The sequence below is a fragment of the Ovis canadensis genome, chromosome 3, assembly GCF_042477335.2.
Source record: "Ovis canadensis isolate MfBH-ARS-UI-01 breed Bighorn chromosome 3, ARS-UI_OviCan_v2, whole genome shotgun sequence".
In the NCBI taxonomy this organism is placed as follows: domain Eukaryota; kingdom Metazoa; phylum Chordata; class Mammalia; order Artiodactyla; family Bovidae; genus Ovis; species Ovis canadensis.
In genome coordinates this window covers 124200209-124213844 of record NC_091247.1, presented here as the reverse complement: position 1 = coordinate 124213844, position 13636 = coordinate 124200209, and the positions used below count along the sequence as shown (strand labels likewise).

At 36.2% G+C, this 13636-nt stretch overlaps 1 protein-coding gene across 8 annotated transcripts in view; it reads right to left on the bottom strand.

Moving 5' to 3' along the window:
- Positions 1-13636, bottom strand: part of METTL25 (methyltransferase like 25) — a 250623-nt gene that overhangs the window by 123645 nt on the left and 113342 nt on the right. For 3 of the 8 annotated variants that reach the window (XR_011255837.1, XM_069584137.1, XM_069584145.1), the window contains one exon: positions 12565-13380. The exons of 4 other annotated variants lie outside the window; for them this stretch is intronic. The gene's annotated coding sequence lies outside the window, so the exon portion shown is untranslated. Of the gene's footprint in view, positions 1-12564; positions 13381-13636 lie in introns of those variants that run through there. One more of the 8 variants, XM_069584139.1, reaches the window with a different exon arrangement.

Genomic DNA, 13636 nt, shown 5'->3' with positions numbered 1-13636 from the left:
CTTGTCAACCTCTCCAGTGCAGGATGCTGATTTTCTGACATCAGGTGGACCACAAGGAGACACTGGGAGGCTGAATGGAGGAGAGAGGGGTTAGCCTTCTCCCTGGTGCCCACTCTTAGTCTCATCGTTGACTCTCTGCTTTTGAACTAAAGCAGCCCATTTGAGGAGGTTAACTGGCTCTGGCAGCTGCCATCATTGGTCTTCCACCAAATTTTCAATAGGATTGAATATTTGTCTGTCAACCAATATTTTCCTAGATAAATCTCTGTGTAACATTTTTTTCAATACTCCTCTCTCGAGATATTCCTCCTCAGTAACTACTTGGACACTCACGACTTAAATAACCACTTAAGGATCTTGAGTTGAAACTTCCCTAAGGGTTCTAGTTTGCATATGGGATATCTTTAATATCTGGGTATTCCCCAAGCCCAGAAAATCCAAAATTGAACAATAAGAAACCCCTAATTAATTCCCAAGCACCCCTTAGACCTCTGTTTCTTCACAGACTCCTCCTCCTCAGTAAATAACTGTACTATCCAACTAGCCACCCACATCAGCGTGTTGGGAGGTGAAGGGTGAGTATCCTAGACTTCTCACTTACAATATATAACCAGTAATCAAGTCGTAATAATTTTATCTCCTTAAGTCTTTTTTTCATTTCTACTTCCTCTGCCTTAATCAAGGCATTGCCTCTTTTCATTTAGATTTTTGAAATGGGCTCCTAACTGCTGTCCTGGCCTTCAGTGAATTCTACTCTAATCTATCCTGTGGGCTATAGAGTCATAGTGACTTTTCTAAAATAGATCTATAGTCACATCACTCTCTCCCTAAATTCCCTCAGTAAACCTTTATGTCTTGAGAGGAAATGTACAGCACTCAAGGCTTCCATGTTTGGGACCCCTTCAACCTGGCTGTTCTTATCTCCATACTCCCTGTTCTCATTCATCAAATTTCAAGTCCCTAAAGAAGTCATGCTCTCATGTTTTTGCAATACTTGTTGCTAGTCCTTATTGAGATGTTACTATATAAAAGGATCTCTGTTACTTGATCTCTTCCTGCTCACAACTGCTTGTGGTCAGTTACCGTTTTCCCCCAGTTGACAGATGGAGAAAGTGAAGCAGAAGTAAGTAGCCTCACTAAGGTCACACAGCTAGTTATGGAAACAACTTCAACTCCGTCAGTCTCTCTCTAGAACCAATTCTTTTAATCACTATTTACAGCACTATCATACTGAAAGATCCTTCTTTCTTCATTTAGCTTACCTTATACTTCTCCGCATTCTGACTTCTGCTTTCATCAAAGTTCTGAAAAACCTCTCACAAAAAGTATCAACGATGGATGGACTCCAAGAAAAAAATTTCCATTCTCTTGCTACTTGATCTTTCAAATGATTTTCAGCCATTGGTTACTCCATAGGCCTTGAAATATCCTCTTCCTTGACTCATGTGGTGATCTGCCCCTGGTTTTCTGCTTTATCTTTGGATGTGCTTTCTCAGCCACCTTTGCTGTTCAGCCTTCTCTACAGAAGCTTAACACTGGAGTTTCAGTTTCTTCATTCTCTTCTTATGCTTTTCGTACTGAGTGATCTCATACATGTTCCAGCTTTAATTTCCATCTATCTCTTGATAACTTTGAAATTTGCATCCAGGCTCCCCTTTTGTTCTACAAACCCTTTTGAACCAGTGCTTCTTTCGTATTACTTGAATTTCTCAGAAGCATCCTACACGTAACATATCTGAAATAGAATTTATTTTCTCCCTGATACTGCTCTTCAGTGTACTTTAGCACCAACTTGCACTAAGACAGTCTAGAAACTTTTATAGCTCATCAACTGAGAAGATTAAGAACAAAACTGCCATCCAAGTTAGATTTCTCTCTCTACTAAAGCCAGCAGAGAAGCACTCCAGGAGAATCGTGGGTTGTCTCAGTAAGAGAAGAGTTTTTAGGAGCTTCTTACAGGACTTGGGCTTGTAGTGCAAGGTTGTAGCGAGGATTTAAAAACACAAGGTATACAGTTTTGAAATGGAGGTTGTAAAAAAGCTAGAGACATTCAATGACTGTTCTTTTAAAATCTAGAAGTCAGGATAATTAAAGAGGGCTGAAAGTAGTCTCTGTTACAAAGTAGCAATAACATATTAGTCAGAAGACAGATGTTGAGAATGTTCTTGTCTGTCTTGTTCCAGACATGTCATGGAGTGGCTTTCTCTAAATATTGTCCATAATTATCATTTGAGTTTTAGCAGTTCCCAGGTTTAGTTATTTTTGGAAAAAATGACTTGAACTTTCAGCTTTAACTTTCCAATATAAAAAAAATAAAGAAAATATTATTATTTTGGGCATAAAGTTCAAGATCACTTTACGTATGATTTTGAAAGCATTAAAGTGTTAGTTGCTCAGTCGTGTCTGACTCTGCAACCCTATGGACTGAAACTCATCAGATTTCTCTGTCCAGGCAAGAATACTAGAGTGGGTTGCTATTCCCTTCTCAGGGGATCTTCCTGACCCAGGGACTGAATCTGGTTCTCCTACACCACAGGCAGATTCTTTACCATCTGAGCCTTTTCCTTTTAATAATGAAACCTTTTTTAGGTGTCTAAGAAAAAAACAAAACAAATATTTTTCTGGCCATTTGCAAAAACTGTTCTGTCTGATTGGTAGATTATGAGACCTACCCTTTAGAGGCAGGACAACCAGGAAAGAATCAATTACTTGAGGTTTTTAGGGTTATGCACCCGCCAATATCTTGATTTTCTCAATAGGAAGCTGAAAAAATTAAGAAGACCAACACAGAAGACCCTGAAACAATCAAGATCCTTAGAGGTAAGACATTATCTGTAGTGGTTAAATAGTTGGACCCTGAAGCCAGATGCCTGGATTTGAACATTGATTTTACCCATTCTCATGCTTCCTCTTACTTGGAGCAAGTTGCTTGACCTCTCTTTATTTCAATTTTCCCTTCAGTAAAGTAACAGAAATAATATAGTCCCTTCCTCTTAGGATTGTTATAAGGATTAACTAAGTTAATAAATATAAAATGCTTAGAACAGCACCAAGCACAGAGTAGGCACTCAATAAATATTTAGTTGGCATTATTATTATAATCCATCATGTCATTTGGAGTTTAAAAAACCTTTTAAAATTTGAGTAGTTGCCAAGGACACTCTGTTTAATGGTATGTATGTGTATAAGAGAAACATAAAGTTGGAGTGACCTCTAAAATTTTTAAAACAGATCTGGCCATTCAAGAAGATTCCTTCAGAGAGAGCTCTCAGATGCCAGCACATTTGAGAATAGTGAATCTGGAATTATGTTAACATATTGGAGCTTTCCATGGAGACTGCGATGGTGAAAGAGCAATTTGAATAGTAGAGTTTCAGAACTGTCAAAGAAATTGATGATGTATCCCTGCTTGCCAGGAAGGGGCTTATGCAACACCTTTGGACTGCATATAAGAGGAACTATTGTGGGGGGGGGGGGCAGATTTCATGAAATCTGTAACTGAAGTGGCTCCTTCTTCTCTTCCTGTCAAATTGGCCATTTTGACATCTATTAACTAATAAATGTAAGTGGGGTAAAATTTTTTTTATTATGACATCTGTTTAAATTGGCCTTCTCTGTCTGTTCATAATTCCAGTTAAACTATATGCTTTTAGCATTTACTAGACGAGGTGGATACTTTGGGTGGAGAAAAACAGGATTTGCAGGAAAGAATTAATTGTAGGTTATTTTTAAAAACTAATCAAATAAGGGACATAGAAAAGCTCTTTGTATTTGGTGACTGGTCATTTGTGCATTTTTGGAGGGTATATTTGAGTTTAATTTATTGGCCCACTTATGTAGACTTCAGTTATCTGAATTGGTTTCTGTCTAGTCACTAGTATATTGCTTGCCTATGTTTCCTTATATTTGATGTATATATATATGGAGGCAGGATCCTATTCAAGGTTTGCAGTTCATTGTTACGAAATTGTCTGTGGATTCTATGTTTAACTATCAATGATTTCCTAAGCTGGCAACTTTTATGAAAAGAACTAAATCCAAATGTCCCATATATTTGTTTAAAAAAGGGAAATTCATCCCTGGCTCAAGAAAAAGCAGAATTCCTAAATAGTTAATGTATATAATGCATTTAATAGTATTATTAACCTTAAATTAGCAATTTTCCTTGAGAATATATTCATAGAACGTAAATGACTGAAGAAAAGAATAATGTCATGTGTTCAAAGGCATTTGCAGTAGTCTTAGGCACAATAGCAAGAGGTTGGCTGGAAGTCTAATAATAAAATAATGGGTAAATAGAGTAAATATCATTAGGATGGTGTCAGGTCATTAAAAATAATCATGATGAAGGCAGTGTAGAATCATGGGGAAACATTTGTTACATAATGTTAAGTAAAAGAGGCAGAATATAAATGGCATATTGACTGTTAAGGCAAATGTAAACAATAAATATATTTGAACTGAATAAAAATAACTACTTGGTGGTGGGAATATAAGTAATTTAACTATATTTTCTTCATTTTTTTTAAAAACAAAAAGAAAGTAAAAAGTTCTAAATGGCATGACCATATTATTTGAGAGCCAAGTTCTTCATTTATTTCTCAGGGATTTGTACAAATGATAGCTTGTATGTTAGAGCAATTTGAGCTTTAGCCCAGGAACCTGATTTGTTTGCCTCAAAAGACTCACTGTATCTTGACTTTTTAAATAAATTCTGTGCAAATTCCAATGCTCACTGGCTTGCTAATTTTATTTCCAGAAAAGATCACATGGGTGAAAGATATCACATCAGAGATAAACAGGAAAAGCACAGTATACAATGTGGAGAGTCTATCAAAAGATATGAAGGCCTTCTGAAGAGTTGTTCCTAAGCTATATATATATAAGTTAGAGTTTTATGGTAGATATACAGATAACACAGAACATTTTCACATTCTTAAATTTTACTTTCAAATTAAATCTTTGACATTATATTAAAAAGACAGCCATAGTCAGTTGAAAAATGGCTGCAAAATACTCTACAATTCAATCCCAAAATTTATTAACAAGTCTTGTTGGGGTAATGTCTGTTAAAAGTCAGCTGCACTCAGAAGGGATTTGTGAAATTCTGGTCTCCTTTGTATTTATTCTTTGGTAGGTATTCTTTCTTAGATATAGACCTCTTGTGCATGAGTCAAAATGTGGTCCACTTAGGGCAGATCTGTGAGTGAGTCCCCCGGGGATCTGCACGCTCTCTAACCTTGAAATGCAGCTGACACTATGGGGCCTGGCGATGTCTTATGTGTTCTTGGGCATATAAGTATCTCAGAGGAGCCTTAAAGAATGTGTCTTCTCAAATGTTAAGCACTTCAGGATCTCCTTAAAAATACCAATTCTGGTTGAGTAGGTTTGGGGTAGGGACTCAGATTCTGCATTTTTAACAAGTTCCCAGGTGACGCTGATGCTGGTGGTCTGCAGAGTCCATTTCTGAGTAATAGGACTCTTAAGCTCAGCTTATTTCAAGGAAAAAAAAATGTGATGCAGGGAATTTCTGGCTTAGTCTTTGCTTCCCATATTATTTCTATGGCTGGAAGCTAATCTTTGGACATGTAAGCATGCCATTCATGTGGACTTCAATGTAAGAAGTGTTATATATTGGAATATTTTCTTACAATTTTAATTTATCACTCTGATGTCCAGAAAGATCAGTATTGGTAACCAAGAAATATACTCTTTAACACACATGTTGAAGTTTTAAGCATTGCTGTATGCCCACAAGCTGTTTGGAATGTTGCTGCTCTAACATTATTCTATGCAGTCAGTCATCTATTTGGTTAGTTGTTTTTGAAATTTTCTTTGGAATTTTCAAATTTCATGTACAGGCCTCTTTATAAAATCCCCACTCTGATTCTTTTGGGGTGGCCCTTGTATACACAATATGTAAAATGTCAAAGTAGTTGGTATTAAATAATTAGCAATTACTTTAGGTCTATTGTTAGCAAATATCTTGAGATTTATTTCTAAATTAAAATGAATACCATGGGCAGGAAGTTTCTTGGTATTCATTGATCTTCCTAGGCAAGTTAAAACTAACCACTATCATTGGTGTTCAATTCTTTCAAAAGTGGCCTTGGCTATAAGTTTTAACTTTAAATTGCAAAGTTCTGATTTTAACTTTCATATACTTATGAGATAATAAAAGTTAAGTATGAATCTATTATACAAAGTAGTAAAAACAAAATATATTATTTGGAATGTCAGTGGGATTGTTATCATTGAATCTTTTTTTTTTAAAACCAACTAACAGCTGAAATATCTCTTAAATGTGTTAAGAATATATTTCTATGGGAAATTTACATGGTGATTTATTTACTTTTGAATATATAGCAGTATTTATCTTAATTCTTTGGCTCTACCAAAGTCTGGAGACCACAAAGCTAGACAAAAGCAAAGAACAAAAAGGAAGTTTGTAAGTAGATATAAAGCACTGAAATCATTATGCTTTTAAGATAACAATTAAGTCCCTAGAGTGAAAGACGAATGGCTGAACTATTCTGAAGTATTACTGCTTGCATCCTGGGCACAGACTACTGCTTTGATACTAACAATCTGTATCCCCAATGCACACTGAATTAGTTTATTGCCCTGAGAACTGTGGTTAAGTGTCAGAATATCCAGTTGTAGATGTTCAATAAAGTGTTGCTTCCCAGATGGCTCAGTGGTAAAGAATCTGTCTGCCAAGGCAGGAGACGGAGGTTCAATCCCTGGGTCAGGAAGATCGCCTGGAGAAGGAAATGGCAACCTGCTCCAGTATTATTGCTTGGAAAATCCCTCGGACAAAGGAGCCTGGTGGGCGACAGTCCATGCGGTCACAAGAAAGTTAATTTTTTTTTTTATGACTTATTAAAACAACAACAAACTTTTGTTGAACTTATATATATCTTATTTGATCAGAGACACATACACTGTTTTTGGAAAAATTAGATTTGATTGTCTGTTTCTTATTTTTCCAAGATGGCATTTCTATTTTAGCCTCCACAAACTGCTATACTTTCCTTCTCATGCATTTGCATCTTGTAGACAGTTTAGAATCTAAAAATCAGGACATAAATGTATGCTGCGGCTGCTGTTACTGCTGCTAAGTCACTTCAGTCGTGTCCGACTCTGTGCGACCCCATAGACGCCAGCCCACCAGGCTCCCCCATCCCTGGGATTCTCCAGGCAAGAACACTGGAGTGGGTTGCCATTTCCTTCTCTAGTGCATGAACGTGAAAAGTGAAAGTGAAGTCTCTCAGTCGTGTCCGACTCTTAGCAACCCCATGGACTGCAGCCTATCAGACTCCTCCATCCATGGGATTTTCCAGGCAAGAGTACTGGAGCAGGGTGCCATTGCTTCTCTGACATAAATGTATGCTTGATGTAATTCCACTAGGCTACTATGACCTTCAGAAGCTTTGTAACATTGCTTTATTTCCTTAACTAAACAAAACTCCAAGAGATATAAAGTTTTAATTTTCATAATAATAGACCAGTAAGGAGATTTTGGTTGAATTTACTATTGTTTCATTAATCTTAAAGGTAGGAGGTATGCTATTAACAGCTGCAATTTTAATGAAATCCTTTCTTCTCTGAGCATCTGCAACCAATTTATTAGAATGAAAACACATTACCAGTAATATCATTAACAAAAGTGGATATTAAAACTGTGCTAGAGATCTAAAATATGAAGCATATTTAAAAAATTCAAATTTATTTTCAAGAGTAATAACTATTTGCTGTTAATAAGAGAAAAGTTATCCAAGAAAACCATTTACCTTGCAAAAGTTTTCAGTTCTTACACTGTAAATGTCGACCCTCAAAACTACTAAATATCATTCCTCAGTACAGTACAACCTGCTGTGAAGGAATGACTTCCCAAATGTTGTATAAGCTGGTAACGTGAATGTAAATGTAGAGCCTTGAAAGACATTGTTTATATACTAGAAAGATGGCCAACATCCTATACATTAAAAATGAACCCTCTTTGGCCTTCAATTTTAGTTTCTGTCTTTTTGAATTAGAGTGGAAATACAGCACTAACATTTTTTCTTTATGATTTAAAAATCTGTCCCTTATGCATTTATTCACAGAGGTTTACCTGCACAGTTATATTGTCTACTAAAATTGGAAATGGTCTGAAGTCACCAGAGCACCAGAGATGTCTGTTGTTATAATCAAATGGATCTGGAACTGTTTTATCTTTCCCTTGAAACACATTATTGGAATATATTTTGCTCAATGCAAAACCACCATTAACTCTTTTTCTTGAAAGAGTTGTAGCGGTATTAGAAGACTGGATTCTTTCCTGAGAAGGCAGTTCACTCAGAATACGTGTGCATTTAGTTCAATGATCAGCTGATGCACACCAAATCCCATGCTGATTAAATAGAAAGCAATGTGTTGAATTTTAGGTTGGAGCTTGCACACTATCTCTATTTTTCTAAAATCCAACATGTTCAATCATAACTGTCTGAGTAGAAGTTAAAAGCTTTTCCTCCCATAAGGTTTAAATACATGCTACTTTCTTCTGTGTTGAAATGTGTTAACTCTCTTATTCTGGATTGTGCATTGGAAAATTCTAACAAAAACAGTACAATTAAAAAAAAAAAAAGTCTTTCATTGACAGAACACCTGCAATCTTAACGAGGCAATCCACTGAGATAAATACATCAACTAATAAATTCCCATACATGTAGTCAGTAGTATCACTGGCCAAGAAAAATCATCAGGGAGGTTTGGACTTTCAGTTCCTTTGGTCACAGGTTAACCAGAGCACATATTTCACACAGCAGATTATTTCTTAAACAGTCCTTTCCTCCATGAAAACAAACCATTCTACTGACCACATTTATAAACAACCTAAAGGAAACTATAGCTAAGGGGAAGAATGGGACAGAAGTCAGCAGTCTAGGACACAGTTCATGGTAAAGCACTGGGTGTTTATGTGGACACTTCCTTTGTCTCCTCCGCTATGTCATTATCTAACTCTTCACTCTCCCATATGCTGCACATATGTGTTTCAATGACTAGATTATAAACTCCTGAATTTAGGAACTATTAATAGCTTTGAAATCTTTCTCCTCAACCTTTACTTGTAAACCAACAAGGCAGTGGATAACAATTATATTTAACATCCACAAAGTACTTTTGTTGAGATGTAGGGAATTAATAGAGGATTAACTGCAGATTCAATATAACAGTTATATGATTATTCATGTTTTATTTTTCTTCTTGAGGCAGTTTTGGCATATTGCATTTCTTTGAGAAAAATTTCCATTTTATATAAATGTTCAAAGGTATTGGCATAAAGCAGTTCATATTATTCTTACTACCTTTTTAATTTCTGTGAGATCTATAGTGATGTCCCCTTTTATATTCCTATGTTTTATTATTTTTTTAAATGATTACTCTTACCAGAGTTGTGACAGTTTTTTTTTTTAATCTAAAAACCAACTTTGGAAGTGTTAATTATCTCTCTGTGTATTTTCCTTCCACTAATCTTTTGATTTTTGGTCTTTTGTTTTCTAATATGTATTCACAACTAACGTTTCCTTATATCATGGTTTAACTATCTCATAAATTTTGATGTGTAATTTTTAATAAAAGTTACAATTATGTGCAATCAAAAATGTAATTTTTTCATTATAATTCAATTATTTTCATTATTATTCAAGATATTTTCTCATTTCCACTTTCTTCTTTGACTCCAAAGTTATTTAAAGGTATACTTCTTAAATTTAAAGCATACAGGAGGACTTCCCTCGTAGCATAGCGTTTAAGACTCTGCCTGCCAATGGAGGGGACATGGGTTTGATCCCTCTTTCTGGAAGATTTCACATGCTGTGGAGCAACTAAGCCCATGAGCCACAACTACTGAGCCCTCATGCCACAGCTACTGAAGCCAGTGAGCTCCAGGGCCTACGAACTGCAACTACTGAGCCTGCACACCTAAAGCCTGTGCTTCACAACAGGAGAAGCCACCGCAATGAGAAGCCCCATGCACTGCAACTGGAGAGCAGCTCCCACATGCCACAACTAGAGAAAGCCCACACAAAGCAACGAAGACCAGATGCAGCCAAAAGATACAATGAATGAATGAATGAAGAAATAAAGCGTATGGAACTTTATAAAAATATCAGTGGCATTTTTCACAGAACTAGAAAATACAATTGTAAAATTTGTATGAAAAAACAGAAATCTCTGAATAGCCAAAAGAGTCCTGAGAAAGAACAGAGCTGGAGGCATCATCCTTCCTAATTCCAAGTATTACAAAGGTACGGTAATCAAAACAATACGGTACTGGCACAAAAACTGACACATAGCTCAATGGAATAGAACAGAATCCAGAGATGAACCCACACGTAAATGGATAATTAATCTTCAACAAAGGAGGTAAGAATATACAATGAGGAAAAGACAGACTCTTCAATAAATGGTGCTGGGAAAATTGGACAGTTACAGAATTCAAGTGGACTACTCTCTCAAACCATGTACAAAAATAAATTCAAAATAGATTAAAAACTTAAATGTAAGACCTGTAGCCATAAAAATTCTAGAAGAAAACAAAGGAAGAAAGCTCTTTAACACTGATCTTAGTAGTATTTCTTAGATATATCTCCTTAGGTAAAGGAAACAAAAATAAATGAATGGCTCTACGTCAAATGGAAAGGTTTTTTCAGAGCAAAGGAAACTATCAATAAAATGGAAAGGTCAACTACTGAATGGGAAAAGATATCTGCATATGATATATCCAATAAGGGGTTAATACTGAAAAATATACAAAGAACTCATATAACAACATCAAAACCCATCCCAAACAACCCAATCAAAAGTGGGCAGAGCATCTGAATAGACGTTTTTCCAAAGAAGATATACAGATAGTCAAAAGGAACATGAAAAGATGAAGATCAATATCACCAATCATCAGAGAAATGCAAAGAGAACCACAATGAAGTACTACCTCACACCTGTCAGAAATGACTATCATCAAAAAGAACATAAATAACAAATGTTGGTGAAGATGCGGTGAAAGGGGAACTCTTGTGCACTTTGGTGGAGACATAAACTGGTGCAGCCACTATGGAAAACAGATGAATGCTCCTCAGAAATTAAAAATGTAACTTCTATATGATATAGCAATTCCACTCTTGGGTATTTATCTGAAGAAAACAAAAACACTAATTTAAAAAGACATATACACTCGTGTGTTCACTGCAGCATTACTGCCAATAGCCAAGATATGAAAGCAACCTAAGGGCTTGTCAATAGGTGAATGGAAACAGAAGATGTTACACACACACACACACACACACACACACACACACACACACACACAGGAATATTACCTAGCTAAAAAAGGAGTGAAATTTTGCCACTTGCAACAACATGGATAGACTTGGCAGGTATTATGCTAGGTGAAATAAGTCAGACAAAGTAAGACAAATGCTAATGATTTCACTTATATTTGGAGTCTAAATATCAAAACAAATGAACAAACATAACTAAACAGAAATAGACTCACAGCTACAGACAACAGACGACTGCCAGAGGGGAGCAGGTTAGGTAGGGGGAGGATAGGTGAGGGAGATTAAGAAGTAAAAAATTCCAATTGCAAAACAAATGAGTCATGGCTATGAAATGTACAGTGAGGGGTGGGGAGGTGGGATGAACTGGGAATTTGAGGTTAGTAGATGCAAATGATTATATGTAGAATGGATAAACCATAAGGTCCTAGCATTCAGCACAGGGAACCATACTCAATATCCTGTGACAAACCACAAATGTAAAAGAATATAAAAAGGAATGCATGTGTGTATGGGCTTCCCAGATGGTGCTAGTGGTAAAGAACCCACCTGCCAATCTAGGAGATGTGGGTTTGATCCCTCGGTTGGGAAGATCCCCCGGAGCAGGAAATGGCAACCTGCTCTAGTATTCTGCCTGGAAAATTCCATGGATAGACAAGCCTGGTGGGCTCCAGTCCATGGTGCTGCAAAGACTGGGACATGACTGAGCACATACACCACCACCACCCATATTTTGTATATATATATATATATATATATATATATATATATATATATATATATATACATACATACACACACACACACACACACACACACACACATACATACATGAAGGGAAGTGAAAGTCGCTCAGTCATGTCCAAATCTTTGCAAACTCATGGACTATAGAGTCCATGGAATTCTCCAGGCCAGGATACTAGAGTGGGTAGCCTTTCCCTTCTCCAGGGGATCCTCCCAACACACTGATCGAACCCAGGTCTCCTGCATTGCAGGCGGATTCTTTACCAGCTGAGCCACCAGGGAAGCCCATATATGCGTGTGTATGTATATTCATATAGGACATATATATGACAATCACTTTGCTGTACAGTAAAAATTAATACAACATTGTAAATCAACTCCACTTCAAATTAAATTTAAAAAATAACTATGTGATATCTTTGAATGGTGACAGATTGTAACTGGAGTTATTGTGGTGATTATCTTGACTGGTACAGAAATATCAAATCAGTATGCTGTGTAACAGGTACTGACATAGTGTTAATTGTAGACAAATTACACTTTAAAAGCAAACAACTCATAGAAAAAGAGCAGATTTGTGGTTACAAGGGAAGGCGGGGGGAACTGAATGAAGGCAGTCAAAAGGTACAAATTCTCAGTTATAAGATAAGTAAGTATTGTACTAGGGAGTACAGTACACAACTTAAATACAGTTAACATTGCTGCATGTTACATATGAAAGTTTTTAAGAGTAAATCCTGAAAGATTTTATCACAAAGAAAACATTTTTTTCTATTTCCTTAATTTTGTGTTTATATGAAATGACAGATGTTCACTAAATAATGTGTTAAACATTTCATGAATTTAAGGAAAATCATTATGCTGTATACCTTAAACAGTACTGGATATCAACTATATCTCAATAAAATTGGAAGGAAAAAATGAAGCATGTAGAAATATTATATATATGAACATAAGCATGTATATATATATATATATATACACAGACACACACACACATATATGTTGGTGATGCTATCTAACCATCTCCTCCTCTCCTGACACCTTCTCCTTTTGCCTTCAATCTTTCCCAGCATCAGGGTCTTTTCCAACGAGATGGCTCTGCACATCAGGTGGCCAAAGTATTGGAGCTTCAGCTTTAGGGTCAGTCCTTCCAATGAATATTCAGGGTTAACTTCCTTTAGGATTGACTGGTTTGATCTTCTTGCATTCCAAGGGACTCTCAAGAGTCTTCTCCAGCACCACAATGTGAAAGCATCAATTCTTCAGTGTTCAGGTTTCTTTGTGGTCCAATTCTCACATTCGGACATGACTACTGGAAAAACAATAGCTTGGATTATACGGACCTTTGTTGGCAAAGTGATGTCACTGCTTTTTAATATGCTGTCTAGGTTTGTCATAGCTTTCCTAACAATGAACAAGCATCTTTTAATTTGTGGCTACAGTTGCCTGCAGAGATTTTAGAGCCCAAGAAAATAAAATGTGTCACTGAATCTATTTCTCTTCTATTTGCCATGAAGTGACGAGATCAGATTGGCACAGCAGAAAAATATATATAAAAAATAAAAATT